The sequence below is a fragment of the Otolemur garnettii genome, unplaced genomic scaffold (genome assembly GCF_000181295.1).
Source record: "Otolemur garnettii isolate 467f Iridium unplaced genomic scaffold, OtoGar3 scaffold00031, whole genome shotgun sequence".
Taxonomy (NCBI): domain Eukaryota; kingdom Metazoa; phylum Chordata; class Mammalia; order Primates; family Galagidae; genus Otolemur; species Otolemur garnettii.
Window position 1 is genome coordinate 12,125,271 of NW_003852426.1, and position 19,406 is coordinate 12,144,676.

The 19,406-nt window shown below is 49.6% G+C and overlaps 1 protein-coding gene and 1 long non-coding RNA gene across 3 annotated transcripts in view; one reads left to right on the forward strand and one right to left on the reverse strand.

Annotated features, from left to right (window-relative positions):
* The window catches only part of LOC105886930, a 21,047-nt gene extending 2,399 nt beyond the window's left edge, over positions 1 to 18,648 (reverse strand). Inside the window, exon 1 of the long non-coding RNA XR_001161257.1 lies at positions 18,496 to 18,648. This is a non-coding gene — a long non-coding RNA (uncharacterized LOC105886930). The remainder of the gene's footprint in view (positions 1 to 18,495) is intronic.
* A 311-nt stretch (positions 18,649 to 18,959) lies between these two features.
* Positions 18,960 to 19,406, forward strand: part of FOXP4 (forkhead box P4) — a 53,948-nt gene continuing 53,501 nt past the window's right edge. For both annotated transcript variants that reach the window (XM_003789176.3, XM_012804874.2), the window contains exon 1: positions 18,960 to 19,249. The gene's annotated coding sequence lies outside the window, so the exon portion shown is untranslated. The remainder of the gene's footprint in view (positions 19,250 to 19,406) is intronic.

A 19,406-nucleotide genomic window follows, 5' to 3' on the forward strand; every position in this document is an offset into this window, starting at 1 on the left:
TATTTTTTTGGTTGCAGCCATCATTGTTGTTTTGGTGGGCCCGGGCTGTATTTGAACCCTCCACCTTAAATGTATGTGGCTGGCGCCTTAGCCACTTGAGCCACAGGCGCCGAGCCTATATGCCTTCTATTAACAGAAAAAGAGAAAAGGCATTTTTAAAAATTAGCTTCTCTAAAACCAGACTCCTAGGGATAAATTCCCAGTAAGGTGCTCGCCACACAGTTCTGCAGAGACTGGGCCCCCTTGCTTGCCTAGGGCTTTTCCCAAGAAATCAGACTCAGTAGGTCCTTTTCCCAATTGTTAAGACCCCACCCCAGGCTCTTACTCCCACCCAGACCTTCTCCCTACCCCCTCAACCCACTGGCCAAGGTGTCCACAGATGAGGCAAGGGGCTGATGCTTCTCAGGAGAGGCTGCAGGGTGGGCCAGGTGAGCAGGTTGTAGAGCATGAGACATAGAGGCAAGAACTCCCCCCACCTTGACTCCTGGGTGAGCCTTTAAGGTAGCACCATTACCTTCAGCCTCATATTTGTACTTGAATGTGAACTACCAACTCCTTGAGGGCCAAGAAAGGGTCTCCTTTATTAGGACTCCAGTACCTGGTTAGTACCTTGGCCTAACTCTAAGCCAAGGCAAAGATCAACAGTGGGTATTTACTGAGCAGTTATTCACTGTTAAAACTCCAAGGTAGATATTATTGTCTCATTTCCCAAACCTGGAAACTGAGGCCCAGAGAGGCTAGTTGACTTGTTCCAGCTCACAAAGCTGGTCAGCAGTAAAACTGGAACCCAACCCCAGGAACCATTTGCCTCCAGGTTTATACTCTCCCCTCCTGCCTCTTCTCTCACCAATTCCAGAGAACTCAGGTTCAACTGGAATCTGTCTGAATCAATAAGATTTCTGGAATAAGCTCCATTCTGGGAAGGTCGCCATGAAAAACAGCATCTTCTCATGGTCTTTGCACCCTTGGCCTACTCTTGGCAGGGCTGGGAGAGAAAAGTCATGTTACCCTTGGTTACAGAGGGGGCTTTTGAGAAAGACCAGCTGGGAGTGGGCCCCCTAGGAAATGCACCCATTCTGCCTCTCACCAGACACATCCTTAAATCACTCACCTGACAAGTGGGCTATCTGTTCCTCAGCCCTGATTCATACTTCCACCCTTGCCCAGTCTCAGCCTCCAGTTCAGATTCCCACACCTCTTCCTCCAGGAAGCTTTCACTGGGTAACTTCAAGTGACCCTATTGTTCCTTCACTCTGCCCCATAATAAATAAAGCTGCCCTATGGCACATCCTCCGTCTGCTGGGGCAGGCCCTACACCAAGCACCCTGTGCGCGTTCACTCCCCTCATCTTCTTCACCACCTTAGGAGGAGGTGCTAGGATTATATCCCACTGAGGCATAGAGAGGCTGGCCAACTTGCCCGAGGTCACATAGCAAATTAGTGGCAAAGCCAAAATTCAAGCCCATGCAGTCCTAGAAACTACATTCATAGCCACACACCAGTGACAATGCAAGGGTCCAAGGTTTCTCTAGAAGTTTGGCATGCTGGATGACCCGGAAATCAGTCGACCATTTGGCTGGGCTCTTGTGACATTTCAATGACAAGGCAGGTTGGGTGATAATCTTTCCCTAGAACAGTGAAGCTTACGTTTGTGGACAGGTGGAAACAGGATGGTCCCCTTTCTAGAAGTGTACTGCATCTGCTTGGTTGGCCTAGGAACCTCTCAGGGTGAGGTCAGTTCTGTCCTCACTAGTCCCACCGCCCACACTCAGGACATGGAGGAAAGTTAGGAGGCAGTGGTGGCTTCCCCACTGGCTGGCAGACTGGCTGACAGGTCCCAGGTCAGGGCCTTCTGTGCCTCTGCCCCGCCCCTGGCTGAGCCAGGAGACTCAGAGGAGGCCTGGCTTCCTCTCCTCTCACTTCCCTTCACCTGCCTGCCCTTCTCCACACCCCCTTCCCCCACCTCCCTGCCTCACCCCTGCACACCTCCCTCTCCACCCACTTTCCCAGAGTGAGAACAAACAAGAAGACAAGCCCAGCAGCAGCGGCAGAGGCAGCGGTGGCAGCAAGGGGAGCGGGGAACTTGCCTTCATTTCCCCGGCTTCCCTGATCCCGACCTTAATCCCCGCTCAGCATCCTGTCAGCCCGGTTGTTCTCAAGCTGACATTGCTGCAGGCGCCTTCTCGGCAGCCTTTCCTCAGATCTGCCTCCTCCGGGGACTTCTAAAGAGGAGCCTGAGGTTTCTCTGTTACAGCCGGCTTCACTCGCTGCCCTCAAGCAAAGCCTGGGCTCCCAGGAGGCCGCAGGGAGAGGGGGTTGAGGGGGGCAGTGCCAGGCCTGACGTTTCAGAGAAATAGAGGAGGATGGAGGTGGCTGGGCCCCAGAGGCTTCTATGGTGAGGGTCAGGCCTGGGGCAGAAGCCCAGCCAGTGCTGTCGGTCTGTCTGCTCAAAGCAGGGAGGAGTGTGCTCAGGTGTGTGGCCTGAAAGACAGAGGGGAAACTGAGGCCAGAGACCAGGGAATTTGGGCAGGTGCTACTTCTAGCTGTGAAGGGAGCTGAGAGGGTCTGCGAGTTTCTGAGAGTTTCTGAGCAAGCCTGCAGGGACATTATAGCTCTCAGTGGGTTTGGAGAAAGGGGCAGCTGAGAAAGGGGCAGCTGGGGCCTGCACAGAGTATATACACATTCAGCAGCAGGCTTCTTGAACACCTGCTGGGTGCTAGGAGAGACACAGGAAAGGCAGCCTGGTGACAGGGACATAGTAAGCTCGGCATGAGATGGATCCTGATCCCTCATCTGGCTCTACCATGGAGTGGCTGTGTGGCCTCAGGCCAGACACTTGACTTCTGAGCCCCAATTTTCTCATCTGTAAGGTTGGTGAGAAGGGAAATAATACAAGTTCCTCTGCAGGATCGACGTGAAGTTTAGAGACAATATGTGCAGAGCACCTGGGGTTTAGAATGATTTTTACTATTCATGTCACTATCCACAGGGACCTAAGAGTCTAAAGCTTTGTCTGGGTTTTCATGAATGGGACTCTGTGTGCAAGGGAGTTGCATGAGAGCAGGTGTGTGTGCAAGCCAATGTCTAGGTAGGGGTCTGGGCAGGGCCCTGTGAAGCTGCTGTGAGTCCCTGGGTTTAAAATGAGGCTCAACCCACAGCCTAAACAACTGTCCAAGGCAGCAGCTCTGGCTAGCTCTGCTTTCTCCACACACTCCCACCCTCTAGCTTGTGACACACCCATCCTGCCAAGGGAACGTGGATGCCCGAGGCTCCTGGGAATCCAGGAAGGGTACTTCATAAGTGCCCCCCACATGGCCCCTCTCTTCTGGGACCCCTTAGAATCACACGTGCTCCAGGGGCTGAACTGGAAGGGAATGCCTGAGCCCCTGGTGTTCAGCTTCCTGGGAGAGAATTCAGGAGTGTGAGCTCGGTGGGCTTTATGAGAGCCCGTAGGGTCCCAAAGGCAGAGGGGGTGGGAGGCAGAGAAGTTGTCTCCCCACGTCTCCAGTCCACGGGGGGAGGGAGGGAGAACTGAAGAGAGAGCTACAAATCAGAATTTAGGCTCCATCCTTCTACCTCCTCAATAGGATTCCTCCCCAAGGGCTCTTCCCCTTCCCAAGATTAACACAGCTGGGTAGCTTTAGGCAAGTCACTAAACTAAACATCGCTTAACCTCAGTGTCCTTATCAGTGAAATGGGAATAATACCACCTGTCAGTGGTGTGATAAAAATAAAGCAATACATGGAAAGGTCTGAAAACAGTGCCTGGCGCATCACATTCTCAGGTGTGCAAAACATCCCAGTTGATGCAAAAACATTTGACTCACAATGGGTGAGTATGTCTGTGGGTATGTCTGTATGAGCATCACTTAGTAATAAGATAGAATATTGATGGTGTTATAGGTTCCAGACATTGGTATGAATGTCAAAAAGTCAAAGCAAAGCCAGGTGCAGTAGCTCACAGCTGTAATCCTAGCTCTCTAGGAGGCCAAGGCAGGTGGATTGCTTGAACTCGGGAGTTCAAGACCAGCCTGAGCAAGAGTGAGATGCCATCTGTGAAAAATAACCGGGCGTTGTGGCAGGTGCCTGTAGTCCCAGCTACTCAGGAGACTTGAGACAGGAGGATCACTTCAGCCCAAGAGTTTGAGGTTGCTGTGACAGGTGTCACCATCCATCTTCCACCCTGGGCTTTGCATTCCTCAGGGTCAGTACCTCTGTGTTCCCCCAGCAGATGGCCTAGGGTACCACTGGGCTTCATGTCAAAAGAAGGCACCATCTCCCTGCCCTGGCGTGCAAAGAGACAGGCTTAGGTGGGGGAAGGTTGCCTTCTGTTGCTTCTTCCTTCCCTGGCTTATCACCCAAAGCAGGCTTACCTTAGTGTTTGAGGAAAGATGGGGAGGAGGACAGTTTTCAGGTCTCTGACAGCTCACCTCCCATATTCCAACCCCTGAACCCTTATAATCATTTCTACCCACCTTAGCATGAGTGGGATTGACCAGAACTTTACCAAGGGTGGTACCCTTCTCTACCAGTTGGGCAGACTGTGACAGACTGCTCCCCAATGACCTCACCTGGGAAGCAGCAATTAAAAGTTGTGAGGCCTGAGAGAGACCACAAATATTAAAGTGCTAAGTGAACATGAAGTATGGATCTTTTTATTCTTGTTTTATGGAATTAATGCTTTTGCATCTTCCCCGGTAACAGGTGCAGGCTACCGAGGAAGCCCTTGGTCTAACTGCCTCCTCTCAGGGAGTCCTAGCCTCAAGCTGTCTGGCTCTTAAAACAAGCCCATCTGTTTGTGAGGTTTCAGAGGCAGCTGCCAGGGGACCCCCAACCACCCTAGCTCCTTCCAAAGTGGTGGAATGAGGGAGCCCCATTCCGAAGCAGCCTCAAGCCATGATGTCTGCCTGGGGGTGTCCTGGGAGGCGGGAAGAGGAAGCGCCAGGGGAGGAGGATTCTGGGAGCCAGATCCCGAAACTCCCATGGGCGTGAGACCAGAAACCCAAACCTGGGCCCCCACCCCACCCCCTAAGCCACCATCCGGAAAAAATAAACTATTTCCTGCAACCAGCTCCGAAACAAAGTCTGTGAATGCGCAGTGACACATGTTACATAAATAGAAGCCACAGAGGGGAAAAGCCTGTTTTCTCTTTCATTATTTATCACTCTCTAACCATCTCCAGCTGGGTGAGTAAACAGGCGCATTGGCCCATAATGAGGAACAGACTGCTGCTGTGGGGCTGCCGAGGGGCGCGTGTACAAGTGTGAGAGTGCGTGTATGTGTCTGTCTGTCTGCCCCTTTAGGAGCGGGAGCCTGCGTGGGATTCCAAAGAGCAAGGAAGAGCCACCTGGTGTCCCGCCAGGGTGAGACAGGGCCAGTCTGCCCCCTCCTTGCAAAGAGGCATGGGGGCGGGGCTGGTGAGCTGGGTGGAGGAGTCAGAAGGGGAGAGACTGTGTGGGTGGGAAGGGATGAGAGAGGCAGGAGCCAAGTGCGAGGCTGCAAATGTGCCGGGTCTCTGAGCATGACCTCCACAGGGTGGCCTCTGGGAGTGGGGCTGGGGCAGGAGAGCATTTGAAGGTGTGTTTGTAAGACTAGGAGACTGAGGGAGCACGTGTGTGGCAGGGTGGCCGTATGTGAGTTTGTGCATGGGTGTGTGTGATACTGGTAGTATATATGGATATGCATATTTTTGTGAGAGTGGGAACTTGTGTGTATAGCTGCATGTCACTTTGGGAGCACAGTCCGTGCACGTGAGATTTTATGGCCATAAATCGTGGTGAGAGTTGAATTGTGCTCTCTCTCTGAAACAAAAATGTCAAACCCCTAATCCCTGCACCTTAAAATGATTTTTTTTTGGAAATAGGACCATTGCAGATGTAATCAGTTAAGGTGAGTTCATGCTGGAGTAGGGTGACCCTTATGCAGTGTGACTGGTGTCCTTGTAAGATGTTCATATGAATTACCCCAGAAGTGCATTAATGTACATAGTTACCATTCAATAAAAAATAAAGATGTTCATATGAAGACCCAGAGAGCACCATGCAAACATGAGGCAGACATTGGTGTGATTCATCTACAGCCAGAGAACACTTGGGGCTATCAGAAGCTAGTAAGAGGCAAGGAGGGATCCTCCCATACAGGTCTCAGAAGGAACCTTGATTTTGGACTTTTACCCTCCAAAACTGAGATACAATAAATTTCTGCTCTTTAAGCTACCCGGTGTGTGATACTTTGTTGTGGCCTCCTAGGAAACCAATACATCCCTGAAGGAGGACTGTCCACAGCTTAGTCCAAAGGATACAGAATTGCTCATCAGGGACACAGATGAGGCCAGGCCTGAAGGCCACAGGCAGTGAGGTGAGGGCTTCAACTCTTTATTTGTGATCTGGGGCATGCTTGTCTGAAGACTGATTTCTTCCCAGCCATTCTGCTGGTATGACTTGTCCTCCCTGTAAGGGAGACAGGCCCATGCCCAGAGAGTCTTAAAGCAGCGCTGGATTCCTAGGCATCTGTGTAGACCAGCCCTATCCCTATAGACACAGGATATCACAGGACCAGCTGGAGACCTAGTCTATCCCTCAACTGGAGGATCCCACAATTGTTCAACAAAGCACATGTTCTGAGGGCCATGTCTTCTCTCTGAGCTTCAGTTTCCCCTATAAAGAGTGCACAACCACCCTTGCCTTGCCTACTTCATAGAGATGCTGTCAGGATTAACATGGACATGAATTTGCCTTATAAAGAAACACCTTATAAAATGCCCCCTACTCTGAGCCTGACTGTGGATGGCATCACATACAAAGACCTATGGCAATGTTTTTCAACCTTTTTTATCTCTTGGAGCACTTAAATTATGTTGATCAAACAAAAAAAAAGAGTAAAAAGGCCAGGCGCAGTGGCTAATGCCTATAATACTAGCACTCTGGGAGGCCGAGGTAGGAGAATTGCTTGAGCTTGGGAGTTCAAGACTAGCCTGAGCAACAGCAAGACCCTGTCTCTTCTAAAAAATAGAATAGCTGGGCACAGTGGCATATGCCTGTAGTCCCAGCTACTTGGGAGGCTGAGGCAAGAAGATCACTTGAGCCCAAAAGTTTCAGGTGGCTGTGAGCTATGATGACACCAGAGCACTCTACCTAGGGTGACAGTGAGACTTTGTCTCAAAAAAAAAGTTTAAAAAAGTATATACTTACGGTGCTTTGAGCTTCTTTCAAAAATAACTTAATTAATGATCTTTTGTTTGTTTGTTTGTTTGTTTGTTTGCAGTTTTTGGCCGGGGCTCGGTTTGAACCCGCCACCTCCGACATATGGGGCCAGCACCCTACTCCTTTGAGCCACAGGTGCCGCCCTTAATTAATGATCTTTCAAAGTTCTCACAGCACACCTAAGATCCTCTCATGCCACACCAGTTTAAAATCACTGATCTGTGGGATCCAGATCATCTGCAGCATCACAAAGGGATTTGCCATATCCTTTTCCAGCTTCCATGGTTTCTTCCCTTAGCTCCACAAAGGTCTGATTCAATGCAGGGGTCTGCAAAATGTGGCTCACAGACTAAATCCTGCCTATTTTTGTATGGTCTGTGAGTTAAGAATAGCTTTTATAGATGAACATTTGTCATTAATTTGATAATAGGGAACCTTAACTTTGTTTTTGTTTGTTTATTTGTTTGTTTGAGACAGAGTCTCACTAGGTGGCCCTGGGTAGAGTGCCATGGCGTCACAGCTTACAGCAATCTCCAACTCTTGGGTTTAAGCAATTCTCCTGCCTAACCCTCCCAAATAGCTGGGACTACAGGCATCTGCCACAACGCCCGGCTATTTTTTGTTGCAGTTGTCATTGTTGTATAGCTGGCCCAGGCGGGGTTCAAACCCCCCAGCCTTGGTGTATGTGGCTGGCACTATAACCACTGTGCTACAGGAGCTGAGCCAGGGAGCATTCACTTTGAACCTCAATTAAGCAAAACATTATACCCCTAAATTCCATTCTTCTCATTGGTAAACATGCATTACAAAAAATTATACTAAATTATTCTAATTTCATCAATAAAAATTGTGTAGAAAATGGTTTGCTGTCTTATATAAATCTCTATGTAATACCCTCAATTTTGTCTCTTGGCCTGAAAAACATAAAATATTTATTGTGTGTCCCTATACAGAAAAAGTTTGCTGGTCTTTACCTCTACTACTTAACTCTGCTATTGTAATACAAAAACAGACAGAGATACACATAAACAAATGGGCATGTTTGTGTTCAATACAATATTTACAGAACTGGTAGGTAGGATTTGGCCATAATCTGCCAACTCCTGCAGTAGAACACTATAAGCTCTTGGCCATTTTGATTGGTTTGGAGAGGGGCAGTACGTCCTTGGATCCACATAAGTCAGTGTTTGTCTGAACAATTCACTGGACTGAACTGGGCAGAATGTGAGTCTGATGGGACTTCCTCCAAGGACTCTAAGAATAAAGCCCACTCTAAAGGCAGAGTTAGGCAATGTGAGAAGCCAAGGCTATTATTTAAGCGCCTGGATCATGCATTATCTGCAGCCAGAGCCCTACCCCTCCATTTTCACATTCAGTAGTCAATTTCCATTGTTATTTAAGCCCATCCAAGTGGATTTTCTGATGCTTGCAATGATACAAGAGCATGGAGAGTGTGTAATTTAGCCTGGGGCAGTCAGGGAAGACTTCCAAGAAGAGGTGGCATCTGAGCTGGGTCTTTTTTTTTTTTTTTTTTTTGAGACGGAGCCTCAAGCTATCCCCCTGGGTAGAGTGCTGTGGCATCACAGCTCACAGCAACCTCCAACTCCTGGGCTCAAGCGAGTCTCCTGCCTCAGCCTCCCAAGTAGCTGGGACCACAGGCGCCAGCCACAACGCCTGGCCATTTTTTGGTTGCAGCCATCATTGTTGTTTGACGGGCCCGGGCTAGGGATTCGAACCCGCCACCTTAGGTGTATGTGGCTGGCGCCTTAGCCGCTTGAACCACAGGCGCCAAGCCTTTTTTATTTTTATTTTTTATTTTATTTTTTTTTTCTGAGCTGGGTCTTATAGTTAGCAGTGAAAGTAGAGGGGCAGAGGGGCACAAGAAGCCCAGCTTCACAAAAGAGCAAGTACCTGCCACAGCCCAGGTGGCAGAGCTGGGAACAGCCAGGGGTAGAATTTTAGGTTTGAGAAAGGACATCTTGTGCCTTGAACTAGGACTAAGGCACTTGAATTTGGAATGGGTCTTGAGCAGGACATGACAAGTTCAGGTTGGCACTTCATATAGAACTTTTTTCACCACTGTGGAGGGAGGCTGAGGAAGGGGATCAGGTTGGAAGGGAGGAGGCCAGTTAGGCAACTGAAATACTCCACACGGAAGATAACAAGGGTCCCGGCCAATGGCAGTGGGAGAGGGAACGGAGAGGGGAGGACTCTGAAAAATGCTTTGGAAGCCACAGTCACAGAACTTGGTAACTGGATGTGAAGAAGAAGAGATAGAGACAATCAAGAAGTGATTCCAGTTTCTGGAGTGATGGGGTGTATCATGATACCACTGATTGTGGGGAAAATGCAGAAGTAGGGCATGTTTTGGATAAAGATGGTAACTTAGGCCTGGAACATGTTGAGCTGTGTGTGCCATCACTGGAAGTCCACAGACATGGGCAAGGGATCCAAGTCCCAGACAGGGCTAGTATAGGGAGCCACTGAGTCACAAGTGGTAGTTACAGCCATGAGAACAGGTGGGCTTGCCCAAGAGGACAGGTAGCTTGAGGAGTGCAGTGGGGCAAGATTGAAGCCTTAAGAAGACCAAGCACTTAAGAGGGGAACACGAGGGATGAGATGAACCCACAAAAGCACATGAAAAGGAAGAGTTAAGGAAGAGAATGGGGCAGCAGAGTGTGGCAGGCACTGGTGTCCTGTCCAAGTCTCTCAGCATTTGTCTCTAAACGAAGAAGGCTGGTTACTGCCAACACCTGCTCTTTGCCTGAGGGTTTTTTCCTGGCTGTGGAAACACCCTTGGCTCTAGCCCAGCATAAACCGGAAGTGCTAGAGAGTTAATAATGCGCTGGAAGAAGGCCTCAGCCAGTGACAGAGGGGCAATCAGTGGATAAGGATCCCAGCTCCCTTGCCCTGGGGTCTGCTAACTTGAAGTATGTTTTACACCTCCTGGAGTCCCCAACTCCCCCATACAATTGCGTTTCCTCTGGCTCAGTGGTAGCTTTTGTGATAACATGGCCCCTACTGCCTACTTTCCCCTCCTTCTCACCGCCCCATGGCCACTACTGGTCTTTCTGGAACTACCTCCCAAATAAACCACTTGTGCTTGAATCCTTGTCTCAGAGTCTGCTCCAGGGAGTAGCTAAATCAAGAAAAAGGTGTCACGAAAAACAAATAAATAAAAAATTTCCAAATGTTTTCTCCAGGTAATTTTGTCTTTAGGGGGGATCAGGTGTTCCCTCCCACAAGGTGCCCATGTTCACACTCACAAAAGAGACAGGCCATTTTCTTCCCTGCGCTTAAGGGTCTCAGCAAGGGACTTTCCACATTGGGAGGCCTGAACAAATTTCACCATCCCTTTCTTGTCTCTCATCTCAGTTCCTCTTGCTTTTGTTAAGGGCTGCTGTATACTGCAAAGGCTCAGAAAGATTCCTCAACGCTGAGCCTGCTCTCTTCTTGGCTCAGTCCTCTTCTTTTTCAGCACTTTAAATGGCTTTCACTTTTTCCCATTCATCATATCTCCAGCCCTGTAGGTGTTCACTGCTTTTCTTTCTGTCTGTGATGGGGACTTGCAATGACTGCCAGCCAATGGCTCACAGGGAGGTGGGGAAGGCTGGATGGACTGGAAATCCTCCCCACGCCCAGCCAGTGTACACCTCCCACCTCTCAGGGCAAGAAGCCAAGGGTAATGGCCTTGAACCAGACAGACTTCTTGAGGGGGAAAGAGCCCTCCAGAAGCCTTACAGCAGAGCGATGAAGTGATCACTCTAGTGTGTAACAAGCCAGGGTATGAACGCACGCACTCCACTTATGTAACCGTGGAACCATGTGTGAGTTTTAACCTTTCTGAGCTTTGGTCTTGTCATTTGTAGAATAAGGATAATAATAGTACCAACCTGACTTAGGCTGGGTTCCCATAGAAGCAGTCCCTGAGACAACTATTCCATTGCAAATGGTTGATTTAGAAGGTGAAGGAAATACTAGTACAGAAGCAGGGAAGTAAGACAAGAAAACAAAGGCAATAAAATGTGTATTATCAAGCCAGTTACTAGGATCAGCTTGATCCTGCTGAAGAAACCCTTGCACATAGAACACATGCTTCCGAGTTATCCTACCAAGGGATTGAAGGAGGGGGGCATTTATATATACCAATTCCCATCAGTTATGAGGGGAGGGTTCTCCCAGAAAGTGTTAATTCTCTGGCACTTCTGATCTCCCATACAGTGGCAAAGTGGGCTCTGATACCCAGGAGGAATCCTCAGGGTAGGAAAAGCAAGCACTTACACCTCAGGGGTGTAAGTGGTCTAGGTGAGGGTATATGGACAGGGCACCAACACCATCTGTTGCATCATCTCTGAGGGCTGTTGGGAGGTGAAGTCACGTGTGAAGCTGCTTCGTGCAGGGCCCGGTCCACAAGCGATCCTTCTCTAATCAAAACCCAGCTTCAGTCTGCCTTGCTACCTGGTTCCTGGGACTTCCTGCTCATGAGAGAGGTTTCAATGGCTGGAGAGCCAGGGGTCAAGAGCAGAGGGGACTGGAGGAAAGAGGAGCCTAGAGGATTTGGGGGAAAACCAGAAAGAAGAGGGTGAAGGAGAACCAGAAAGGAGATAGGACCTGGGACCTGGGATAGAATGACTCAGAGCCTGTGGGGAAGGCCCAGGAAAGGTGTGAGCCCACTCCATGGGCCCAGACAGAGGCTGCACATAATAAGGGATGGATAAGAACTCTTATCTTCCCTTATATCCACCTTATAGTCATTGCTTCTGACATTTGGGGCACTGCTTTCTCATAAAAGGGGAGGCACTGTGAGGATTGGAGATATATATAAAAAGTGGTGAACAGTAGATGTCAAATAGGTGGCAGCTATTTTCAGTGTCAGTCCACCTGGGCTTGCCCTCCAGCACCAGCAGCTGAGACCCTAAGCCCCAAGTCTTCAAGATTCCATGGAGAAGGATCACTTCCCTTGCTAAGCACTAAAAGCATGCCTAGAACATAGAAAGAGAGCCAGGAGAAGTAATGAGAAGAATGGGAAGTGCAGCGCTCTGGGAGGAGGGGATGGCTCTGTGGGAGCGAGGATGCTATGTGTCTATCGTTCTGTCTTTCCACTTTCTGTCCAAGTTTCTCCCAGGCCTCCAGCGCTTTCCTTGCAATTGATGAAGACATAGTTATTGCATATGCTCTGCAACTTCCAGCAGATACCTCTAGGACACAAACTAGGCCTAACGGTGTCAGGCTATTTTTTTTCCTTAATACTTTGCTCTAAAGTATTCAATCATAATGAAAACAAATCAAATCAATATGCATTTACTGCATAGCTACTACGCCAAAGATACTAAGCTGGATGCAATAGGAAATAACTAAAATCACAGTCTGTTGATTTCAGGAGTTTTATTATCTAGTTGGAGGAATGAGGCATAAAATGGCTAAACAGTTAACAAGCACTACAATGTGTTAAAAGTTATAGGGCAATTATTAAATGAGTTAGCCAACAACACATTGTAACATCAATGGCACAGGAGTATTAAGAGAGGAAAAAGGTAGACTTGGGCTGGGGTAATGGACAAATAGTAACAATTACTATAGTCTAATGCTTATGCTGAGAAGAATGTTCCTCACTATCTCTCTGCCAGACCCTCATCTTTCTTCCCATCCTACAGTTGAATAAACTGAGGTTAAGCCCCTTGCTTCAGGATTTGGGGCTAGAAAGTGACAGAATTGGGATTAAAATTCACGAGTCTAGGCCAGGCACGGTGGCTTATGCCTGTAATCCTAGCACTCTGAGAGGCTAAGGTAGGTGGACAGCTTGAGCTCACAAGTTCAAGACGAGCCTGAGCAAAAGCAAGACCCCCCCCCCCCGTCTCTACTAAAACTAGAAAAACTGAGGCAAGAGGATCACTTGAGCCCAAGAGTTGGTAGTTGTGAGCTATGATGCCATGGCACCCTATCCAGGACAACAGCTTGAGACTTTGTCCCTCCCCACCCCCCCCCCAAAAAAATATTCAAGTCTTCACAAAGGAGGAAGATATGGGATAACTCTTAAAAAGTAAGGAAGAACGAGAAGAAGAAAGAAAATGTTCAGTTCTATGTGCCCACTCCTAGGCCTTTCACCACCCTCATGTACCTCTAGCCCCCCACCCCCACCCTCATGAATGACTGGGTATAATGCACGGGGGGAGGGGAAGGTGTTGGATCTGCCCTCTTGGGCCATGTCTATATGTGTCCTTCTGTCTTCTAGCACAGAAATCTCTCTATGGAGAGATCTCATTTGACCAAAAGATGTTGTGTTCTAACTAATGGAAAATTGCTCACTGCTTGTCAAGTTATTATTCATTTCCTGATCTTTAATGACTGATTTTCCACCAATCAGCCCAAAGTCTCAAGCCCAACACCCTGTAGGCAAGGCCTGAATCTCGGTCCCAAAAAGTGACTGCAGGAAGGCTTGCAGACATCCCAGGGTCCAGGCACCAACCAGACCCCCACCTAGAAAGGCAACATAGACCTGTCCCAGTCCCAGGTGCCCTTTCTTCCACAGCTCTGGGACAGCTCTCCATATCATAGTCCTCTACTCAGGGCAATATGGTGAACTGGTAAGCCTTCCCCCAGTGTAGGAGCCACCATCACCCCTTAAAAAGGGGGGAGTCTAGAGGTATCTTAAAAGTTCCAGGCATAGTTCATTATCAATCCTTATGAGATATTCCTTTGTTTAAATTATGACTTATCTTGAGGAACAAGGGTCTTTGTAGAAGAGGAAAATGCTGTCCTCCATCTGTCCCTCCCTTAACCTCCATTCAGCACAGACCCTAGGTCTTTCTTTCTTTTTTTTTTTTTAGAGACAGTCATTCTTGTTTAGGCTGGTCTTGAACTCCTGAGCTCAAGTGATTTACTTGCCTCAGCCTCCCAGAGTGCTAGGACTCTGGGTCTTTCTGAGTCAGAAAGATTAGGAAGCAGGGTAAGAGGCACAGGTAGGAGATGGGGAGGAGGGAAGATTGTACAGGGGGAAGGGAAAGCAAAGTGTCATGTGCTTGTGTGTGTGTGGGGTGAGTTCACAGAAGGAAGTCCACTGTAGCAAAAAGACCTCAATACCCAAATACTGGCCACAGTCTAACTGTCCATCAACAGAAGGCTAGCTACCAAACTGGGAACACACTGATCTGGTGGAATATTCTTCAGCAGCCTCAGAAATGAATGACCCAGAAATGCATGTAACAAACAAACATGTAGACATTCATCTCAGCAACATGAAACTGAGTAAAAAAAATAATAATAATACGTAAAAGTAAGCAGCAGCAGGATTCTTTGTATTTAAAATTTTAAGATACCCAAGAAATACTCAAGGACTAAGAGTATGAAACTTAATGGGGAAGACCAATTTCAGGAAACTGGTTACCCAGGGTATATCAGATATGGGAAGGGCCTCAGTTGTATCAGTAACAATTTTGTTTTTTGAGACACAGTCTCACTATGTCACCCTCGGTAGAGTGCCATGGCATCACAGCAACCTCAAACTCTTGGGCTTAAGTGATTCTCTTGCCTCAGCCTCCCAAATAGTTGGGACGACAGGCACCTGCCACAACACCCAGCTATTTTTTGGTTGTAGTTGTCATTATTGTTTGACAGGCCCAGGCTGGGTTCAAGCCCACCAGCTCTGGTGTATGTGGCTGGTACGCTAGCCGCTGAGCTATAGGACTGAGCCAACAATTTTTAAATCTTTTTATTTTTAAACCTAAAGGCACAGAAATCGTAAATGTACTTATAGTTCAACTGCTGTTAACAAAGTGAACATATCCATGTCACAACTTCCAAATTCAAAAAAGACAATATTCTCAGACCCCCCCCCATGCCTTTCCCAACCACTCCCCCACCTGGAATAGCCATTCTCTTAAGTTCTAACACCATCAATTAATTTGATCAATCTTTGAATTTCAGATCAATGGAATCATACTGTGTTTTCTTTTGCATCTAGCTTCTATTCAACATTATGTTTGTGAGATTGTTTTAGGCTGTGTGTGGCAATAGCTTATTAATTCTCATTGCCAAGTACTAGCCCACATATGAGAAGGCCACAATTTACTTACCTATTCCATTGCTGACAGCTATTGTGAATAGTCAGCATAACCAAATAGACGGCATAGCATTCTTGTGTATGCCTTTTGGTGAATATATGTATGTACGCATTTCTGTTGGTATATACTTAGGAGTGGAGTTGTATTATGCTGATAAAGATTTATTCCATAATAATAAAGTTTTTCAGAAAAAAGTAAGATTCAAGCTGTCAGATGAATGGAAACATAAAATATCTGGGCCTACGTGCATTGAGACTGTGGGTATAAAGAGACTAATGTTTCCGGATGCATAGTACCACCTTGAGTGCTAGGCCTGGTACTAGGAACAAGCTTGCCCACTGGGCGGTGCCTGTTGCTCAGTGGGGAGGGCGCTGGCCACATACACCTGGGCTGGGGGGTTTGAACCCAGCCCAAGCCAGTTAGAACAACAATAACAACTGCAACCAAAAATAGTCAGGCATTGTGGTGGGCACCTATAGTCCCAGCTACGTGCAAGGGTGAGGCAAGAAGAAAATCACTTAAGCCCAAGAGTTTGAGGTTGCTGTGAGCTGTGATGCCATGGCACTCTACCCAGGGCCATAGCTTGAGACTCTGTCTCAGAAAAAAAAAAGGTTGCCCATTAACCCACTTCATCCCCCAAATAGGAGGCAGCTGGCCCTGGGAAAGAGCATCTGCTTCAGAGCAGGAAGACCTGGGAGCAAGCCTCTGTTGCACTACCTTCTAGCTATTGACCCAGGCAAGAAACCTGGCCTCACTGAGGCTCACCGGTAAAATGGGGAGAAGAGCCACCAGGGCTGGGGTCATAAAGCCAAACAACATGTTACTCAAGCACCTGGCACACAGCAGACATTTAAGAAGTGGCAACGCTTATGATTTGCAGTTTTGTGAGGTCAATATTCTTCATTTTTAAGTGAGGAAAGCAGGGCTTATAAGAGGGAAAATAAGCATTTATGGAAAGCACTTGAAGAGCAGGCCACCAGGCCAGGTCCTTTGTCCATGGTCTCTCATGCCATCCTTCCACCCACTCTAGGAGGCATTCTCCCAGTTTTGTGGGTGAGGAAACTGAGGCTGAGATGTCATATAGTTTGCCCAGGTCACACACTGGCAAGTGACACAAGCTGAGGTTCAACCCAAGGCAACCTGACTCCAGCACCTATGTCCTTAACCATGGTTTCCCTAATAAGATCAGGCCATGAGACGTGGTTCCTGCCACCACCAGAGCTCCTACACCTGCTCTGAATCCTATGATGGAACAAAGACGGAAAAGGGACCCTCTTGCCTGCTCCCAGTTACTTGGACTATCTTCTTTGATATATTTATTCTGCATCTTTTGGGAAGCTTTGTTTTCCTCACTAACATGCCTCCACTGTGACCCACAGGATGCTGGGAATATAGTTGGCCCAAAGATGAGGGGTAAACTGAAATGAAAGCAAAAGCATTTCCCAGGGCAATCCTTTTGGGCACATGAGCCCACATGTTAGGCATAGAGGGGGCTGCAGGAAAATGATGGGAAAACAATCAGTGGGAATGAGAACCAGCCAGAAAAGGGCTGGGCAGGCCCACTGGAGGTCATGTCATTCCAAATCCTCCTGCAGAAATCCTCTTTTTTGTGTCTGAGGTCCCTAGTTCGCATCCCACGCTCAGCCTTTGCAGTAGGAAGGATGGGAGGGAGGCCTGAAGGCATGGTCACTGGCCCAGAAGGCCTGACACAAGGCCCTGCTCCAGGGTTGGCTTATAAGGTTGTCTGCATATCCATCAGAGCTGGATCTCCACACTAGATAAATCAGATCATACTACCAAGAACTTTTCTTTCTCCCAAAAAACCCTCCCTCTCAGGTAACCCACAAGCAGGCAACACCACTTTAAAGACCTCCACCAGCTTCTTCCTTGACCTCACTGAAATGGCTCTGGTTAGAATCAGGTTCCATCATTCACCAGCTATGTAAACCTAGGCAAGTGACTTGATCTTTCTGTGCCTCAAATACCTTCTCCGTAAAACAGAGATAACAGAACTCTATCTATATTATGGGGTTATTTTAAAGATTAAACTAGCCGATATGCCTGGCATGTTAGCTGTTAATCTTATTGCTACTGCTATTGCTATGCTGTAAAGGACACTGCGATAGCCAAATTAATGGTATTTAGAGCCCATCTCCCCAATTTCACATCAAGATGTCTGAAAGGCTCCTAAAATACACCTATAACACCAGCCCAACAGGGCAAACACATTAGATCTGTCACAAACAGAAAATGTACAGAATAAGTGATAGAGAACAATCCAAAACAGAGCCTTTCTGAGATCTCTCTTCTTTTAAGCCCCACTGGAAGGGCTTTCTCCTCCAAAAAATCATCTCTCCAGACAACTAAGCAACAAGTCTTTCAACCACAGGGGCATCTTCTGTCTGTTCCTGGTCCACCTGCCTGGGGTGATCTGGGGTCAGGAGAACCTTCAAGACCCATGGCCTTGCTGCCCTGATCCCACAGAAGGGTCCTCCTTTGGTTACGGGGACCTGGCATCACCGGGCTGGGTGGCGTACTCCTTGAGGAATCCTGAGACATCCCTCACTCCTCCCCACCCTCAACATACACGGAAGATGTTTCTGGCGTGGAGGTGGGAGGGTGGAGTCATCGAGATTTCCACGAGTCTCTGAGTGGGGCGTCTGCTACCAATGTAGTCCTCCGGCTTGGATCCTGGGCCTTTCACCCGGACTTCCCCCTCTCAACCCAAACACACCGCAGCCGCCACCACCTCAATCCCTCCGGTTCCCCTGGGCAAAAGCCACATTCAAAGACGCTGACTTTTGTTTACAATCTAATTTGTTCAGGTAAATGTCTCGACTTTGCACTTCGCTTTACCCTCGTTGCTCCAGACTTGGGCCCCTTCTTCACTGGCTCCCAGAGCACTTTATGGGAAATTCCCCTTTCTCAGAAGGACGCTGAGCACGCCGGCGGGTGAATGTTCACACAGCCCAGAAGGAGCCTCCCCACCCCCACGGCCCGTTCAGAAAATCCATCCCCAAACCCCACACGGTGGGGAGAGGAGCTGGGCCGGACGCCGGCTCCGCTCCGGTCTCTGGGCCCCTGGCCACTCCCTGCGCCGGGCGCAGCCCGCCGGGAACCAGTGAACCGTGTGGGAGCAGGACTTGGCCGTACCTCCAGACTCCAGGGTAAGGCCAGAGCGCCATACGATTAGTCGGAAGTCAGGTTGAATGTCTTTAGTCTCTCCACCTACCCCGTCTTTCAGATCCGTTACCCGGCTTCTTCTCCCTATCCCCATTTTTCCTCCCCTAAAGTTTGGTCCACGTGGTCTCCTCTACCTCTCGTCAAGCTGCCTCGCGGGGTGAAAGTTGCTGCACCTGCTTTAGGCGAATTATGGTAGCACTAGAAGTTGTTCTCCCCTCCCTCTGCCGCTCGCTCCCTCGCTCCCTCCTCCCTTGCCAGCCGCGCGCTCCCTCCTTCCCCCCCACTCCTCCTCCTCCCCCGCCCGCGAGCCGCCCGCTCGCAGCCACTCGCAGCCCAGGCTCAGTCGCAGCCCCTCGGAGTCCTTAGCCGGCCGCCCCTGCGGAGCGGACTGAGCGGCCGGCGCCCGGGACGGAGCCCCCAGCCCGCAAGGAGGGCGCGGCGCAGGCGGCGGCGGCGCAGCGGGGAGGAGCCCGGGCCGGAACCAGGGCTGGGCCGGGGGCGGGGACGCCGGGGTCCCGGAGCCCCGGAGCCGGAGCTAGCTAACAGCGTCGCGGAAGGACGGGGAAGGAGGAGCAGAGCCGGAGCGAGCCGAGCCGCCCACAAAGTGCAATGACCCGGCGGGGCTGAGGCGCGCGGCGGCCGGCGCGGCGCGCAAGGAGGACGCCCGGGAGCTGCGCGGCGCGGGGCGGCACGGAGGGGCAGCCCCGGCGGGCGGCGGCGGGCCCGGGCTGGGACCCGAGCGAGCCCCATGCCCCGTGCGGGCTGACGGGCCGGAGCCCGCACAGAGCGGCCGGGCCGGACAGGTAGGTGGCGGGTCGGGCCCGGGAACGCGGGTGGGGGCTGGGCCGACGACCAGACCAACTCCCTCGCTCGCGCACTCTCTTGCCCGCTCACTGGCTCACTTTGTGTTTGCAAACTGCCCGCCGGAGCCGCGCGGGGAGGAGCGGGGCCCGGGCCGGC